The sequence below is a fragment of the Haemaphysalis longicornis genome, unplaced genomic scaffold (assembly GCF_048455015.1).
Source record: "Haemaphysalis longicornis isolate Haplotype H1 unplaced genomic scaffold, Haemaphysalis longicornis Haplotype H1 scaffold_3, whole genome shotgun sequence".
NCBI lineage: Eukaryota > Metazoa > Arthropoda > Arachnida > Ixodida > Ixodidae > Haemaphysalis > Haemaphysalis longicornis.
Window position 1 is genome coordinate 92155847 of NW_027526335.1, and position 19946 is coordinate 92175792.

Genomic DNA, 19946 nt, shown 5'->3' on the forward strand with positions numbered 1-19946 from the left:
CACATAAATTACGTACCCTTTAAATTCCAATTTGGTACCCGGCACTGCCGATATTCCTTTCGACGCCACATTAACGTTTAATCTTCCCATGTGTCAAGCACTAGTAATACTTTCATGAGCACCATTACTCCATGCCATTAACTAGTAATCAGTGCGCCTCTTTCCTGCGACTCTTCGTCGCTAAAGAGGAGACCAGAAGTGACTTTGTCTCTGCTAACTACCTTTCTAACTAGCATGGGCCAGCGTTGAGAATCCCAGAAATCGACTTTGCCGGCTGGTCACCGGCGCTTTCCTCATCCTCTGCCCCCTTCCTTCCAGCTTCATCCTTCTCCGTGCCTCGAATGATTGCAGCCTGGCCGTCATTAGGGTAACTGACGCCGCACCCAAACTCAGTAATTCACGTCTACCTAATATAGGCGCTCGGCAGCCTATGGAAAAAAAAAAAAAAAAGAAACGTGAACAACCATAAACCTACGAGCTCGCAGTTATCGATTAGCCAGCTCTCGCCCTGCTGCGGCTTGATTAGTGTATTCCGTATAACCGTGCTGCTCCTAAATGAAGCAGGCGCGAGTTCGATCAGTGCAAAAGAGAAAACTTTCCTTCTGAGTTTTGCGGAACCTTCCGTGGAACCTGCTGTACCACGTAGAATGCATCCCGCTCTGGTGCCGATCACTCAAAAGTGTGGCAGGCAAAACAATTGTCTATTCTTTTTACGAACTTTATTGGCGTGTAATGAGCTACTGTAGTTGAAAACGGTGTTGTTATTCGATTTATTAACAGTGAGGCTGTTTTACAAGTGGTAATTTTTCGTGTCCCCAGTTAAAAATACCGAGAAATTTCCCAGCGCACGCACGTGAGCGTGCGTGGGCCTCGCGGCGATTGCCCGGCAGTTAACAAAACAAAGAAAATGACTAGCGTTCATGCGTGTGGGCCGCTCGGCGTCCCCTGCGCACGTTTGTCAACCAAATCATACCCACACAGGGAGACTGGCCAAGATTGGCCAGAAAACTCCAGCGTTCGCCGTAATCGTGGCAAGACTTGCTCGGAACGAGAAACACACATACGCCCCTCCAACGTGACATCCAATGATTATTACTCTCAAAAAAATGAAGTAAGCTCACGCTTATAGCAACAATTATGGATTAAAGGTCGTTGTGACGGCGAAGAAGAAGCAAATCGGCTGCAATCGTGGTCTTAAACCTTCGTGATGGTCGTGAAGGTTGCGTACAGCTTTGCTACCTTCACGTCTTACGCGTTAGTGTGAGATTATTTTTGAATTTTATTTATTTTATCCTTTATTGTCGTGAGCTAGTGACAGCTGCAGGCAACTATACATACGTTTAGAACATTTTATCTCTTTTAATTGCATAAGGCATGTAAGTATTGCACGATTCTCAAAGTACGCACTGATGACTAAACACCGCACTCAGCTCACAAGGCATTTAGTGAGGATAAGATTAAGGCCCGTGCAGTATCTAGTGGAAGGTAGTCAATGATGAGAAATTTTCTGTTTACGAATTCCCCAAACCATCCACCTTTTCTCCCCCTTTTCGTGAGGCCAGCGTTAATGTCGCTGGTCAAAGACACATCGCGTAGTACCTGCGATGCGAAGCGTGTTATTTGTAACTAAATGCTTCGTCACGTTCCGCTCGAATGCGGCCCCGATAATAACGGAATCTGGAGCGGCTAAGACAACACCCAGCTTGCTCGAGCGATTCCCATGAGTGTGTCATCTAAGGCACTTAATCAACCAGCGAACTTTGTTCGACAACTCTCCCCCCGTCCCCTCCTTTGCGTGCTATCCTCCTCACTGGGCATGCGGCTAACTATCGCTAACCACTTGCTTCCAACTTTTTGAAGCACAGCATTACTAATTTCGCAGAGCGGTTTCGCCGAGCGGTAGATTATACCTCCATTTGACCGCAACCGCACCGTACCCTTGGCAACGCATCACGTGACTCGGCGGGTCCAACTCCGCCATGGAGGAAAGAAAAGCTTAGGAGAGGCCCTGACGTCACACCCAGCGCAGCCGGAAACGCCATTTCTGTAAGTCGAATGGCGGACATTGGCCCTCCATGCCATTGGCGGACTCTTTTTGCCTTCTCTCTCGGTGCACCTTCTCCGCCTCCTCCGTCCTGTATCGCCTCTCTTGTCGTCTGCATCTGCCAGCGCCGAGCCGGCGGAAATCAGCTGATAGGCAGGTAGAAGGCCGTTTTGCAGCGCGTGACCGTGAACCTAAACGCGCGGCTACCCGGTTACACGTCTTCAGTGTGGCCGCAGCAGGTTTGCGAAGCGGCTCGCTCTAACAATGCCGCAATGCTCGGTGCCAGGCTGCAAGTCGCGATCGGTACCCAAGGAATTGGGCGTCACTTTCCACCGGTTAGTGCATCATTCCGCTGACAAGTATTGCTGTACATTGGTGTGCATTCATCCTTTGTTTGCAATCGCCGCCGTTTATAGGTTCCCAAGCGATGGAGAACGCCGCAAACAGTGGGCGAACGCCGTGCGGCTACCGGACTGGAAAGTGCCCAAGTTTGCGTTGCAGTTTCACTGGCAATCCCAGAGATGACTAGTCAATTAAACGGCCGTTCTATATATATAGGTAAGCATGCAGTACTTCATGCAGATTTCACGCTAAAAAATTGTGGGATGCTTTTACCGTTGTTCGCGTGCCTTCGATAGAATTTTTTGCGGAGGAGGAGGAGGAGGAGGCAAAACGTTTTATTGAGTAAAAAAAAATGAGAGGGTGGGTGGCGTCAATAAACGTTTTTTAGCCAAGTTTCAACTTGTCTCAGTGTCAATAAATTCAAGGTGATATCAGTTGAAAACGTTCATACACTAACCTCGCAGTATGAAGCGTTGAAAAGCGAAATCCAGAGCGAGACCACAAAAAGATCCAGATTCCAGATCCAGCACTCTTCCAGTCAACAGACGGACACCTACTAAGGTAATAGGACGATGGAATTATATCAACTGGGAATCTACCTTGTAACAGTTGCAAAAGCACTGCCGCGCATTGCCGGCCTATTGCAGCGGCGATAACCAAAAAATTGAGTTGCGAATCGTTCGGTTGCAAGTCGCCTACGTACTGCATACCGTGTATCACTTCCCGAAAATCTACCAGACGGGTGTCCGCGCGTACGACGGGACGGCGCGTTCACGATATCTGCACTTCAATAGGCGCGTCGTGATCGCGACCGGAGCAATAGCTTGACGCGGTACAAGGTGCACTTGCAAGTAGAAATTAAATGACATATTCACATCGGCGCAGCTGTCGCAACTCGCAGCATCCTTTTCGAGTTCCGCAAGACCACAGCGCAGCAAAGCGAAGCAGCAATCTTCGCAATCGGACGACGAGGCAGGCGCTGCCTTTCCTCCATGACTGGCGAACGGCGGGCGGGCTGTTGCTAAGACGCCGTTGCTAACGCGACTTCCAATGACCGCCGAAAACACGTGACTTCCTCCACACTTTTGCCAATGCGCGGGGATAGCTGGGGGCCTCTCCTAAGCTTTTTTTTCCTCCATGAACTCCGCCGAAAGAGCTCCCTCAACGGCGGCGTTCGCCACTTCCGCCTCCGCTGCATCTTGGCGCATGCGCTCTCACGAGCTGGTTAGCGCCTAACCACATGAGTCGCCGCACGCATGCGAGCTTGGCCGTGACTGAGAGCGAGGCCGGGTCATATTCTCTGAGCGTTGCTGTGGGAGCTGGAGACTTTAAGGCGTCATCAGCAAGCGGCATCTGACCAACCCGCGGATATCGCCCGGCAAGCCGTTCGACGCGGAAAAGCCCCGGATTCGGACCACCACCGTAGACAAAGGCAGGCTTAGGACGAATAGTATAATTACAGCTAAATCAATGGTTAACCAAGTGAAACCAAGTGAAAGCAAAATTTAACCAGGCCCCGACAAGCTTTCGCTTTGCATATCCAGGGTCAGGTGAGATAAACCGCAGCCATTTTTTTTTCTCACTGAGCATCTGCAACCAGTAACTTGACTTAAACGGCGTCAGTATTCAGGTAATCTTCAGACAGAGTTTTCCGAGTACAACCAAGCCCTGAATGCAGCGGAGAGCTACTCTTGTATAGCTTGTACTTGTATAGCTTGTATAGCTTGTACGCTATAGCTTGTACTATAGCGCTGGCCGCAGTTTTTGGCGGTTATAACTGTCTTGATTGATTGATTGATTGATTGATTGATTGATTGATTGATTGATTGATTGATTGATTGATTGATTGATTGATTGATTGATTGATTGATTGATTGATTGATTGATTGATTGATTGTAGGGTTTAACGCGCCGACGCAACGCAGGCGATGAGGCGCGCCGTAGTAAAGGGCTCCGGATTAATTCTGACCACCTGGGGATCTTTAACCTGTGCCGAAATCTCGTACACACGGGCATCTTTGCTTTTTCGCCTCCATCAGAAAAACGGCCGCCGCGGCCGGGAATCGAGCCCGCGTCCTCGTGCTCAGCAGCACAACGCCTTAGCCACTGAGCCACCGCGGGGGGTAGTTATAAATGTTCAAAGTTTGCGGCAGATAGCCGTGCTTAGAGCGGTTTATTTCAAACCCTTGTCTGCGCTCTGTCAGACACTTAGCACCGGGCCCTCAAAGGCCCAAGTTACTGAACCACAAAGCAAACATGACATCGATAATTTTAGTTGCCTAAAAGTGGTGCGGAAAGTTTTAAACACGGTCAACCCGAAAACAAAGAAAAAGCAATTACCAAAATTGGTAAGCAGTTGTGACCGAAGGAAAATGTATGCGTCGTCGAATATTACTGATTGCCGCATCGCGTTTTACTCCTCGGTGCGCGTTGTTTCGCTGTTGCTATATAGTGCGGGCTTTATTTATATAAACTGGCGGGGCTGACCTCCTCTCCACCTCCCACCCCCCACACTAATTATAACTGACTCCACCAGCTCTTGGACCAATCAGAATCGAGTAGTATTTCGCCAAACTTTCGAGAGTATTCTCCCGAACTTTTTAAAACGTCGCTCTCCCTTCACCATCGTACCCCAGGTCCCTTCTTTCAGCATGTTGGAGCTGCCACACGCACGAGCGCGAAAATGCGGAGCAAGCAGCCCAGGAATGTTAGGCGTTAAAAATATCCGTAGGAACTCCCGAGTATGTTCTTACCAGAGAAGATCTCCGTGCATATACATGTACGTACCTTTTTCTTGAAGGTCATAGGCCCTCGCGGCTACAGCATTTTATAAATCAAGGGCATCTAATTATTAAAAGTACACAGGGTCATTTATTATATACCCCATTCGGCACATGTATTCATACGTAGCGCATCATGTCATAGATCATGAACGGACGGACAGACAGACAGACAGACAGACAGACAGACAGACAGACAGACAGACAGACAGACAGACAGACAGACAGACAGACAGACAGACAGACAGACAGACTTTTGGTGGGTTCGCCATATAATGCTGATGCTTTAAAATGGTGCCTTTTCTTCGTTCCTTATTTCCCCCTCAGCAACCTTCCGGCAATATGCAGCTTCACCGCAATGACTCTATAACTGCAGCGGTGCAGCCTTTACAGGGGAAACGTGAATTCATGGCAAAAACAGCGCATAAAAGACGAAGGCAGAGACGGGAAAACACAAACACGGCGCCGTGTTTCTGTTTTCCCTTCTCTGTCTTCGTCCTTTACGCGCTGTTTTCACCGTGAACGTTTACCAACTTGCCCAGTTCTCCGCGCTCGTAACATGAATTCAATCCCATTTTCAAATCTGAAGTGCGGAACTTGAGCTGGTGGCTACACTTTATTTAATAAAGGCAGCGCAAATAGGAGAAAACGCGGTAACAAGACCCTGGGACGCGCTTGTGCTCTGATCGCGGAGCTGCAGCCCAAAAATGTGACAAAACAAGGACGAGAGAGTACACAGTGCTCCATTCTAACACATTCGTGTTTTGTTTTGTCACGCCATCGGTCTCCCTCCGCCCCCATGAACACCGCGTTTACGCGGAAGACTAAGTTCGACTTATTAAATTGTTGTTATTGGCTTTCCATTCGCTTATGGCATTTTGTTCGTAGGTTTAATACAACAGGTTCCGAAGAGGCGTGTTTACATGTTGCGGAGCTGCCTTGCGAGGCATAAAGCCCAGTGGCGTAAACTTGTACGCTCATGAAGCAAGCGTCGTTCTTTGAACCAGAAAGTGTTTTATTCCGGGATACACAAATATTTGAGTGACGCCATATCCGTCACGGAAATGACGCCAGTACAACGAAGCAAGCAGCCTGTAAAGGGTGCACCCCTGCACACAGGGTTTTCTTGCGGGGAAGCCACCTTTAGTACCAAAGAGTACGTAAAATTTAGGTTTGTTTGTTTTCGGGTTTTATATTTTAACCCGAAAGTGTCTTATCCCGGTATACACCAAGATTTCAGTGACGTCAGATCCGTCACGGAAATGACGCCACTACACCTTTGCAGACGCGACCCGCCTGTAGGACGTCGCTCGCCAAGCACACCCACAAGACAGCCGCCGACCCGCAAACCATGCTTAGCTGCAGATTTCGCTGCACTTTTCCCTTTCGTGCTTTACCGATTCCTATGACAGAGGAATCAACTATTTTTTTTTATTATCATGTGCGCGTGCGTGCGTGCATGAGCACTCGTCCGTGTGTATTCTTTCCGTCCCGTGTGTTTCTGCTGCGCTACATTTGTTCACTATGCATTTGCGCGTGTGTGCGTGTGTACGTGTGTGACAGCTACGTTCAAACCTTAACCATATGAACTTTCGTTTGTTCTCCTGGCACAGTACCAAATAAAGTGCTTAAGACGCACTGTAGCGGGCAGTCTATAATTTATTATGATTAATAACGTATGCTACATATTGACGAGAACCTTTTGCTGGAAAAAAGGTAGTCGGACATTCTCACCTGATGATTTGTAGAGGCTCATAACAAACGCGCAATTCAGCCACTTCTGCAAAATTCTGCATATTAGAGATACTATTCGATGGTGTAAGCAAAGCGCATAAAATTCGAATAACCAGTTTGTTGGGAGCACCTTCACGCAATCGCACTTAGAGTGCTTGTTGGCATTGTATGCCGTCGTGACATGTCAAGCACGAGCTGGCGGCCACATTCTTACGCTTCTGGTGCTGTTCCGACGATAATAAAGTTTACAGTAGACTCAGCACAACCCTTGAAAAACCACAGTTCAGGCTTAAAACACCAGAAGGGTGACCGAAAATTCAAAGGGCAATTCCATCTGAAGGGAGGATTGCTGTAGGTTCAAGCTTCTTACCATTCCGTTGGCTCAGGGATCAGGAGCCAGTCGGTACCCATCTTGCCCACGCAGGTACGGCAAGAGATTTCTCTTCACCGTCAGCCGCTTCTGTTCCACAGACAGGCTGAATCGGGGCTAGTGAAAAGATAAACAAGGAGAGGAGGCGAGCGAGGTTCGCAAAGAAGGCTTACGTTTAAGTACGTGACGTAAGCTTAATGTTAGCCCCAAAGTGGAGTAAGCTCCTGGAAAGAGAAAAAAATTCATATCCAGCCGAACACTGCTACCGAGAAAAGTTCCTCCCTTTACTCCAGGACTCCTAAAATTCCCTGCGTCTATTAAAGATTCTTTTCTTCCCTTTTGGCCAAAACGTATACCACCGAAAATCCCCCGAAAAGCAGAAAATTCCCCGCGCGGAACATCACAGCGTTCACTCGCGCGGAGGACGTCCTCAGTCCAGGATGTAGTGCGCACGTACAACCAGCTCGCCCATTTCCCAGAAAGACAAAAAAATTACACCACCCGTAGGGGAACCCTGAGTAGTATGCGAAGTAGCCATGGGGTCGACTGTTCCCATTAGTTTTCAGTTCGTCGTTTCCGTTGACGTTCAGCTTCGCGTGCCTTCGTTGTATCAGTAGCTTCTTGACATAGTTTGAATGAGTGAAGGACATAAGGCGCGTTCGTAGCATATGCTCCCGTCTTGGTTTGTAGCGCAGTGGGAAGAGCGCCACGTACCTCCCGTTGCGGCCAGAGAGTCGTGGGATCGAAACCGGGCGCCGCCTAACTATTTCTTTTTATAGTGGACTGGGCTGACGTCAGCCCAAACGCTGACGGGGCTGAAGAGACGCGCATGCGCAGTAGAGTGCGGACGGCGGACGACAAGGGAGGGAGGACACTGCCCCGGACATGAGGTGCTCCGCATCTAAAAAAAAGACGCGGAATGAAAGTTCGCTGTTATAAAGCGCCGAATCTGCCTTTTTGCGTAAGCGAAATCTGCTGCCCGAAAAAGAAAATCAGTGTAATACAAAGGGTCAGCCCCATACGGTCAACCAGCTCCTTCATAAGCATATCTGTTGTTAAGAGTAGAGAAGGACCGACACATCGCATCATCCTTCCGAAAGTCTCGTAGCTCCTGCTTTGACTTCGTCATCATGAACCCACTAACCCAGCGCTAGCGACGCGCTACCCACATCATCTTTCCCTTTCCTTTCTATCCCAAACTGGGGGGAAGCGTGGCGCATGCCCTTTCGGGGATTTAACATGTGTAGCTGCCGAGAAGCGTCGGCAATTGAGAGAAAAAAAAAAGTTCGATTGATTCCAGGATCTGGCACGCAGTAGCAGAAAGCCTTGACATAGAGAGACACAACTTCAGCACCGAATCCGCAGCGCAGCTCAGTGTAGCGATACGAGGGCATTAATCATGGTCGTCTTCTGTTTCAGCATTAGCATAATCCTGCTTATCGCCTTGTTCGCCGCAAGCCTATCGTCATCAACAGCAGCGGTGTCACTCGATCTCGCAGTAGAAGAGAAGCAGGCGACATGGATCTTCGCACTCCGAAGGCGGGCGAACGTGGGCCAGAGAAGGAGCGGCCGGCCTTCCAGAGCGGCGGTGCCGAAGAGCCCGCAGTGGTTCCGGGCTGGGCTGGCGCCAGGCGGATGTCTGTGCTGGGCATGCCCACCTCTCCCGGGGAGTCGCCTGCCCGCACGGCACCCATCATTGTGGGCGAGCCGGTCCGTCCCACCAAGCCCATAACCCGATCCCAGCGCCCGCCGGTGGCCACCCCCCTTGGTACTTCTGCTGCGAACGAGGGTATGGTACACACGCACGCTCTCGTTGAATTGGGTCATGGAGACAAAATGCAGCTTCGTTCAATTTGAAAAAGGCTAGCCTTTAGTAAATCACCCGGCTCCATTATAGCTACCAAAGCCATTTTTAACACGAAAGTGTTTTATTCTCGGATACATGAAGATTTCGCTGACGTCATATCCGTCACGAAAGTGACGCCAGTACAACGAAGAAAGCGGCCTGTAAAGGGTGTACCCCTGCACATAGGGTTGCGGGGAAGCAACCTTTAGTACTTAGGGTTGTTCGTTTTCAGGTTTTATATTTTAACACGAAAGTGTTTTATGCCGCGATAACCCAAGATTTCACTGACTTCATATCCGTCACGGAAGTGGCGCCAGTGCACCTTTGCCGAAGCGACCCACCAGCAGGACGTCGCTCGCCAAGCACACCCACAAGACAGCCGCCGACCCGCAAATCATGCTCACCTGCAAACTTCGCTGCACATTTCAGTTCCGTGTTTTACTGATTTTTTTAACACGAAAGTGTTTTATATGCCCGGCCACACAAAGATCTGACCGGTGTCATATCCATCACGCAAATGACGTCGCCATAAAAAGTTCCATTGACGCGGCTGCGCCCGGATTCGAGCCACGAGCTCTCTCGCCGCAACGAGAGGTACACAGCGCTCTGACCACTGCTCTACGAATTCAGGCGCAAGTAGGTCTACGAAAGCGCCTTATATCTTTCCCACTACCTTCTTCATTCAGATTCCGTCTAGGAGATGCTGCCTTCTTGGAGAGGCGAAGCGAAGTAGTTCATCATATCACTAATCAGCGCCGACAGCTGCCGCCTCGACGCCCGCGTCTTCGTGTACGCGGGACGCCGGTGAATTGAATCACCCTCCGCCACCTACCGCTTTCGCTTTCGGTTTCGGTTCCGTTTCGTTCTCACGGTTTTCGAGGGGCTGTGGTTTCAGTCGGATTTACGCAATGTTCCGGCGCGTGCAATTCAGTGTCTAACGTTGATGGGTCTAACGGTGCCATACCGACTTAATATAAATAGCGATGTGCAAGTTCATATGGATTCACAATAAATGCTCCTGTGAAGGCACATTTCACTTTCGTGTTTTACCGATTCCTTTGAAAGAGGCATCAACCACAGTTTTTTTTTTTTAATTTCGCGACTTGCTGTTACGTCCGGGATTGGTTTATTTACAATAGAGCATTGGCTGTGAAGACGGAGGGAAAGATGGAGCACCGATTGCCTAAACGTGGAGAGGTCCCAGCTTCTTTCATCCTTTCCCCGAACGGCTCCGTTCTTCTTTCTCAGCTAAGTGAAGAGCGCTGGAGTTATCAGATTAGTCGAGCGACACTTCACTTGCAATATTACGGGCCGGAGCGACGTAATATGGGCCAGCATTAAAAGCTGTTATCGGGGTGTAACTGCACGTTACAATGCAAGCGACGCGATCAAACGGAACTATAGGTTTGGCTGCAATCACCCAGTTAGGTTTCTCGGTGGTGGCTTCTGTGACGTCATAGATTCTGGGTCGTCAAACAAGACTCTGGGACGTCATGGAGAAATCCCCCAAAAAAGCTGCGGTTGATTCCTCTGTCATGGGAATCGGTAAAACACGAAAGTGAAATGTGGAGCGAAATCTGCAGGTGAGCATTATTTGGGGGTCGGCGGCTGTCTTGTGGGTGTGCTTGGCGAGTGACGTCCTGCTGGCGGGTGGATTCGGCAAAGATGCACTGGCGTCATTCCCGGGACGGATGTGACGTCAATGAATTCTTGGGGTAAAACACTTCTATGTTAAAATATAAAACCCAAAAACGAACAACTCTAAGTATTACGTACTCTTTAGTACTAGAGGCTGCTTCCCCGCAAGAAGACCCTGTGTGCAGGGGTGCACCCTTTACAGGGTGCTTGTTTCGTTGTGCTGACGTCACTTCCGTGATGGATATGACGTCAGTGAAATCTTTGTGTATTCGGGAATAAAACACTTTCGTGTTAAAAAGTTGCTGCTTCATCTGTTTCCGTAATACCTGGATTGTCTGTCTGGAGCAATACCGCAAGTTGGGCTAATTGACGCATCAGTGGAAACTTGAAAGCCTACAAATAACGAGGACAGACAGGAAGGACACTTGTGTACCCCTTCCTGTCTGTCCCCGTTATTTGTCCGCTTTCAAGTTTTCAAGTCTGAAGTTTGCGATAAAATTGGTATCATTGTTATGAGAAAAGCGGACTTAATGAACCAAACCTGTATTTTGTCGTTGTGGCCCTTTTTAAAGAAGCATGGAGGCAAAATTCGTGAGACCGCATTGACCCAATATCAATGATGCCAATTTTAATCCGTAATTGCAACAAAGCTGTACATTGAGGAAATCAAACGAAGCAGTGGCGACTTACCGGCCATTTCCTCGCCCAGATCTTATGACATCACAGGCACTTGTTTGTGCGATTTCAGGCCACCAATCAAGCTAGGCCACCGTCACCAAACATGACAGTGATGCCTATAGTTTCATTTGACCTTCTCACTCGAATGCTAACTTAACGTTAACACACGTAACTCTTTTTTTAGTACTCCCCGTATTACGTCACTGCTGACGTCATCTAGCGCGAAATTTAAGTTTTGACGTTTTATTTTCCGCTTCAACAACGTCTTTCGGGGCTGATATTGAGTTAGTTACGGCTAGTTGTTTCAAATTAGACGAAGTTCTTTCCGCCTTCGTGGCCCTTTTAAAGGCGGCGGGGCATGGAGGGCGGTGGCATATTACCCCAATCTATTTCATCAAGGGGAAATCCTCCCACGTTTGTGTGGGGAGTTTACATCTGCTGGAAGATGTTGACAGAACCCTATTGGTGTTGCTGCCAGCTTCGGTGCCCAAAACCTGTGTAGCGTGCCGTCCGCCCACCACCATGATTGGAGTACAGGTGTTGACCAAACAGGGAGATTGGCAAATGACGATGTCAGCTGACATTACAATACGCGCTGATTCCTCAGACGCAGTTTTGGGTCATTTTTTGCAAAATTTCTAGTCAAACCCACCGCGTTGGCTCAGTGGCTAAGGCGTTTTGCTGCTGAGCACGAGGAAGCGGGCTCGATTCCCGGCCGCCGCGGCGCTTTTCTGATGGTGGCAAAAAGCACAAACTCCCGTGTGTACGAGATATCGGGGCACGTTAAAGATCACCAGGTGGTCAAAATTAATCCGGAGCCTTCCACTACGGTGCGCCTCATCGCCTGAGTTGATCGTCGCGTTAAACCCAACAATCCATCCATCCAAATTTCTAGTCAAACTGAGTGCGGTCTCTCCCATGGTACCAAAGGTATAGTTTGCTCTCCACACGAGAAAAAGAAAGTTCGTGGATATTCATAAATACGACTATGGAATGAGATAAGTGTACTAACCCTGGTTTGAGTGTAAGGAACAAGAGTAAGCGTATTTCTGAGGGTATAGTTAATAACCTTGACCTTGAAGTTACAACCATTTTGGCGTTTCTCTGTTTTGTTTTTTATTTACAGGTGAACGCAGGCGTGTGTAAGTAAAACAAACGGGTCCGCGTGAAAAAGTAATCAGCTTTCTATCCAGCCTCGAACGCCTCGACGCGCACGCATGTTCTAGGGCTGATAAAGTAAAATTAGGCGCACCGCATTTGTTTGGTGGTCCTATAAACTTTTTCATCCATTAATCTTCAATAAGACCATGACATGTTCTGGGCTGTGTTGCGCGTGCGCAGTTACATCTTCCCGTCGACTGCGCCAATTTTAAGGCCGCCAGCACAGTCCACTGATAAAATGGTGACCACCAAGACGAAGAACTTAAAAAGGTTTATATGACCCCAATATTTTCTCTTTTGTCAAAATCAGAACAGCAATTTCCGCTTCATCCAAGCGTGAGTGACGCCTTAGCACATTTCGCGGCAAAATGATACAGGGAACACAGTCACTTATACATTGACCATTACAGTATAGCAGTAAATCGCAAGTAAAGAACGCCGGAATCCATGCAATCGCACGTGAGTTTGTGGCTCAATCGCTGAAGACGGGGCGCGTCGACACAAAACTCGCGGTATTTTAATCAATCCGAGCTTTACAAGAGGCATCTTCTTTGTTACTTATAGACGCAGCAGTCAGCATGGAATAAAATAGTTTCATGTGTAGTAGTTTATTGTCCACTTGAATTCTCACTGATCGTCAGTCACTGGATAATTGGGAGCGAGCACTTCGAACGTGTTGCTTCGACTTGATCGACTTAAATTAGTTTGTCCGGCGTCCAGCATGAGGAGGGCAGAAAGCGCGCGTTCAGACCTCGCTGGCGATCCCAACTTGGTCACCGATAATTCATATTTCACAACTACCCATCCTGTGGCATCGTTCAGCGTTGCCGGAGAACGCATGCAATAGTGATGGAAAGCTGCCATATTGAAATGTCACGTGACAGGGGTGGAAGCACAGCAGTGCCTCGCGTGGCTTTACATTAAAAATAGCAAGTTAGAGGACATATCATTCAGAATATATACAAATACAGCATTTATCGAGCTTTGGAGCAGTAACAAAGTAAAACGCGGAAGAAACAAAATTCGGAACAAGCCTTTTTTGGGGGTTTCATTTCGGCCATATATATATATATATATATATATATATATATATATATATATATATATATATATATATATATATATATATATATATATATATATATATATATATATATATATAATAGTTTGGCGTGTTACTTTCTCACTGATTTTATTCAGAAATGTGTACCTCAGTAGCTGATGCACCTGCAACACATTAAAATACGACAATAAGCGAATTCTTGTTCACTTTAAGAGCCTTTTGTTTAGTTGTGTTATTATGCCACAGCTCGGCAGACAGGCGAATGCGGGCGTCGCGAGAAATATCCGATATCCGGTTAAAAAAAGATTCGCTTAAAAAATATTGTCGCCAGCTAAACTCAACCTGCCCGCGAAGCAACAGAAACCTTCAGTCGTAGGGAAATGATGAGCGATATTAGTGGCCAATTTGGAGCTATGCCGCTTCCCCGGATTTTTCGGCGTAGTGCATGTAGCGCTAAAGGAGCGCCGCCAAGCGAACGTTCGGCCTTTGGTGCGTGCGGCATGGCGCAGGCGCTTCACGGGCGAGTCCGCCCTGACGGCCCCGGACACCCAGTACGAGTGCGGCTACTTCGTGCTCGTCATGGCCGTCATCCTGGGCTTTGTGCTCGGAGCTGTGGCCTTCCATTACTCGCGCATGGGTGAGCAAATACATTGGTCGGTCATGAGCACACTCGAAGCAACTTCAAGTGAACGATCTCCTGGGGACCGACCGAAATATAGCCAGCTTGGAAAAATCGATTATTGCGTGGGCAGTAGACGGGACATGCCGGTAAAATTTTCGTGTCGATCCGCGTCGCTCGGTATCCGAGCAAGCGACAGTAAGCACAGAACGAACGCGTGAAAAGAACTGCCTTGGAGAGCGGCGAGAGATGTTTTCGCAACGCTGGCGTCGCTGCCACGGCGTCAAGTCGAAGCTAGGCTCGCCAGCTGCCTCTGCCTTGACGGGCCCTGCGGAAGGGGCGTGCATATCCGGCCGATCCTAAGTTCGCGAGGGAGAGACACGACATGCTTACGCATTCATAAAGGTCCACCAATGGATCTTCATTTACTTTTCCGTTAGCAATGGAGGCGCATTCTCCGAAAGTATTTGTAAACCACTACACGTACGAATTCTGCTTTACATCCTGCCGTGATGATGCCAGATGCTTCTTTCCTGGAGCCGACCGTGCGTTGCTCGGAGGCCATTGGTCGCCGAATTTCTAGCTTTTCGATGACACCAAAACAGTCAGTTTTATTTATTTGTTTTTAAAGCAAAGGCTGTCTTAGTAGGGCCGATGGCCTTCTGTGAGAAAACCAATGCATTTCCACATAGACCGGTTGGTCGACCGAAAAGCTCTGGTAGGATTTCTGGGCATACGGCGCCTGCGCGAAACCGGGCTTCAATTGTGCCAAAACGGCTACTTGAAGACCTCGAAAAAGAAACGGTTCCAGATGCGACAATACACGCGTCGATTATGAAGCAGCACAATAGTATTCCTTTATCTCGCAAACCACGAATAGGTATGCATTTTAATCGTTCGTAGATGCGTTGCTTAGTGCGCAAGAAATCGTCGCATGTGTTCGCTCCTCGTTTGCGATTTTGGGCTTTGATGTTTGACGATCGATCGATTTGACTTTAACTTTCGCGCTTCTCTCAACTTTGTTTAGGAAGGGATGGTAATTTATTTATTTATTTTTTATATATTTATTTATTTATTTATTTATTTATTTATTTATTTATTTATTTATTTATTTATTTATTTATTTATTTATTTATTTATTTATTTATTTATTTATTGTTTGTTTGTTTGTTTGTTTGTTTGTTTGTTTGTTTGTTTGTTTGTTTGTTTGTTTGTTTGTTTGCTTGCTTGCTTCGAATACCTAGAACTCCCGAAGGGCATTATTGTAGTGGGGTTAATTATGAATCATAATACCAACAAGTAAACATGCAAAAGCAAGCTAAAGAATGAGAATACAGGTTTGTCTTTCAACGGGTTAGAACATAACAACAAGGTATGGTCAACAGCAAGAAATTCAAACAGTAGCACTCAGGAAACACGTCAGAACATTCGGTGATCGTACAATCTCATTTGGGAGCATGTTCCAATCTTTAATCGCATTGGAAAAGAATTAATGATTACATACATTGATGCCACACTGGTACGGTCAAATTTTATCTAAACTGTCTCTTCGTTCTGTCACGTAATTCGGTGTTCTGGGGGTGTATTTTTGTCAATTCCAGTTATGCCTACCTTAATGTTATAGGAAAGCTTGAGTCTACAAATTTTTTTGCGTGAGCATAATGTTTGCCACCTTTAAGTTAATTGTCTCGGATAACAGAGCTTCTTTTTGCGAAGTTGAAAGTTGTCGTTTGATCCGGCTAAATCTATGGCTAGGCGACAAATCCAGTATCTTTGCGACTTCGGCTGAAAGTTAGACAGAGACCGGCAAGCCGGCCGATATCGAGCCACGTCGCTAGCAACCCAAAATTAAAATTTGGGGAAGGAAGAAATCTAGGAACCATCGTGTGGCTGGCACGAAAAGTCCAGAAACATGCACAGCGATATCACACACACACGCAAAAAAATTCATCGTGCACAAAGCGCACACAAACAGGTACAAGGAAGGAAACACGGACAAGCGCTTCTAACAACTGATGGTTTAATCGAGAAAAAAATACTTTTTTGTACCCCACAGCACTCGGCACAGCGATGCAAGAACATTCAACGGCGCACACATCAACACGTGTCCATTCTCAGTAATTTCATACGCACGAGGAGTTCTATATGCACCCGGTAGTTCCTTTTGTGCATGGACTATTCCAAAATTACAGTGTAAGAGTGGGCTTTTCAGCAAAAAACAAAGTAGAAAGTGCTTGTTATAAGGTAAAACAAAAATACAGTGGAACCCCGCTGATTCGTCCCCCGAACTTACTACGACCCGCTTTTTACGACGGATCACCGTGGTCCCGCAAAACTCCCCATAGAAAAAATGCGTTAAAAACACCGATAATATGACAGTCGGGTGCGCGCGGTCCGCTTCATACGACGGACCCTGGCGCGGCTGAACCGGCGTTTTTCCCATATTTTACACCGCTTCGCCGCCTCGTCCCGACCTTTATTCTTATCCCCCGTTTGACGCTGCTTGATGTGCAAAGGTCCACATGCGGGCCAGACCACTTGCTGAACAGACGCAAGCAAGCAGGCGGGTACTCGTGAGCGGAAGATAGCCCGCGACGGCCCCACGCGGCAGCAGTACGCCAACGCGCCAACCGCGAGAAGTCGAAGTTCAGGTGGCACGTGGACCTTGAATTTGAAGGTCCCGTTGAACCACCGAAAAACGCGGCAACACATACGAAGCAGCCCCACTGCGATGACCGAACTGCCGCTTTCCCCGCACGCTCCATCGAAAGTTTCGTCCTTTCATGACGCTCTCTCTGCCTATATTTCTGCTCTCCGCTTATCAGTATCTTTCAAAGCGGCGTTGTCACTCGCTCCTTTCTTTGCTGGAATGCCTCAATTCACGAGCGCCCGCCGTAAGGGTGGAGACACGTATATAATGGCACCACCATTTTTGGTCACTCGCTGGCCGCCACAGCAAGTCACTGGGGCAAGACCACGCTATAATTTTCGCAGCTACACGGTTTACTCGCGGAGTTTGAATCATCATATCTTTTTTTGCATTCCTGGGTATTGTGGGAAACGAAAACAGCTGTGTGTTGAGCACTTTGACCCAATAGCGATGGCACGGAACCCTTCAAGGGGTGTCTACACCATGTACGACAATGCCGTTTTTTTTTCATCGCCGCTTGTTCTATCGTTCGTTTCGCTTGGGCTTGGCAGTTTCACATTCGCCTTTTCCTGTGTTAATTTGCTCGAAACGGTCGGTTTTACCTTGCGCGCTCAAGGCTCGGGGCTGGCGGGACATAAATAGCCCTGGATGGCACGGGTGTCGCGTAGCGCGCGGCGCTTGGCTGGCGGGCTAGCTCGGGCGCCATGGAGGGAAGGGGGGCACAACATAGGCGTTGCTTTTTTTAAATTGAGAACCAGTTGGGCTTGTTGGTACATAGTTAAAATGGTTGCAGCGCAAAAACGACGACGGACGAGTGAGGAACAAACGGGACGAGCGCTTTTAAAACTTGGGAGTTCCGCTAAAGGTTCGCCAATCACACGATAACGCACTAAATAAGAGTAGTAGTTTAGATAAGTTCTTTGCTCACCTTTCGCGTGAGACCGTCTACTAGGCCGGCATTTACCCGCACCCCGGTCGTACGACGCCGCGTTCATACGACGCTTTCTCCCCTTGAAAGTCGTATTATAGGGGTTCCACTGTATGAGGGCAAGAACGAAATACAGGGTGAATGCACTGTAAGGCATGACAGTTAGTTTGTTGAGTAAAAAATGGGCTGTATTGGGTGCCGATGGCGTGCGGCCACGTGTACGTTGGGCAAACGGGCCGGCATATTAATTCAAGATTAAGAGAACTCCCTCAACTCCAGCCTAAAAGGAAGCCCGTGCACCATTTTGGCCTCACATTGCAAAGAGTGTGTAATCACACCCTTCTCTGACAACACTGTCGTCCTGTTTAAGCATCCTAATAAAACACCAAGAGAGATTGTGGGGGCTTTGCACATTTTCCATCACAATGAAGATTGTGTAAGCCACCAATTCTTAGCAATATCAGATAGAAATATCATTGCTGTCCGCGTGCGTATGAAATTACTAAGAGTGTGAGCACGTGTAGTTGTGTACGTCGTCGAATTGGTTCTTGCATTGTTGTGCGCAGCTCTGTGGGGTATAAAAAGTCTGTTTTTAACAGCGACGCTGCTTCGAAAATCGTAATTTTTCGTGTGCGCAGTTAAAAATATCCAGAAATTGTTCGGCGCGAGCACGTGAGCGCGAGCCTCGTGGTGACCGTGCGGCCGTTAACAAAACCAAGAAAATGCCGAGCGCTCGTGTATGCGTGCCTCACGGCGACCGCCCAGCGTCCCCGGTGCATGTTTGTCAAGCCAAGCATACCCGCTTAGGAAGATTGTCCAAGATTGCGGCGCTCGTGTGTGTGTGCCTCGCGGCGACAAACCAGCGTCCCCGGCGCCCGTTTGCAAGCCAAGCATACTTACTTAAAGATATTGGCCAAGATTGTAAAAAAAAAAAACTCCAGCGTTCGCCGTAATCGTGGCAACACTTGCTCGGAAGGAGAAAGACTCGTCATAGCGTACGCCGCTCAAAGGTGACGCCTAATGATTATCACTTCTAAACAAATGAAGGAAGCTCACACCTATAGCAACAATGGTACAATAAACGTCGTTGCGGCAGCGAAGAAGAAGCAGATCGGCTGCAGTCGTGGACCTAAACCTTCTTGATGGTCGTGAAGATTGCGTGCAGCTTCACTACCTTCAAGTCGTACGGGTTAGTGTGAGCTTCCTTAATTTTTTTATTAGGCTATCATTTGTTAAAAGCGCTTGTCCGTGTTTACTTTCTTGTCCCAGTTTGTGGCGCTTTTCGCAAGATGAATGAATTCCCACTAGGCAGGCTCACCGTTATGCGCAAAAAATTGTCTTCAAAACGCGTGCCTATACATAATTTTTTCTTGTATTCGCGCGTATGCATTATCTGTTATGATAAACACTTTGCTCAAGTTAAACATACAGTGAATGCTCGCTCCTCAGAACGAGCAACTTGCTTTGTTTTAAACGGTAGTTCGTTAAAAGTGTGGAGCATGACACGCTTAAAAAAATCGAAATTAAGCAATTTTTTTATAACCAGGGTTCACTGAATTTTCATTGTGTGCAGTGCTGTGTCGGCAGGGATTTCAACCCTTCGTTAATCTGAAACATTTGTTGAAATGGTCTTCGCTGGACGTGTCGATAGTTTGCGTTCATATGTGCGCAGGCAACAAACGTACAGACTCTAACCATAGAGTTTCATACCAATATACACTAACGGGTAATCTGGCACTGCAGTCGCGGGCCGTCGTGGGCGCCATCATTGTAGCGAGCGACGTTCCTCGCCTACTTGGCTTGGTTAGCCACATGGCTTCTTTTTTGCCCGAAGCCAAAATTAACAAAGAAGGGTAACATTTTTTTAACATTTGAGGGACTTCATATCCGTCACGGAAGTGACGCCAGTACAACGAAGCAAGCAACCTGTAAAGGATGCACCCCTGCACACAGGGTCTTCATGCGGGGAAGCAACCTTTAGAACCAAAGACTACCAAAAAAAACCAAACGCGTCATCTTACCAAAGAGTAAGATGACACGTCATCACCCCGCTACAAAGAGGAAACCAATATCAATCATCATCATCATCAGTG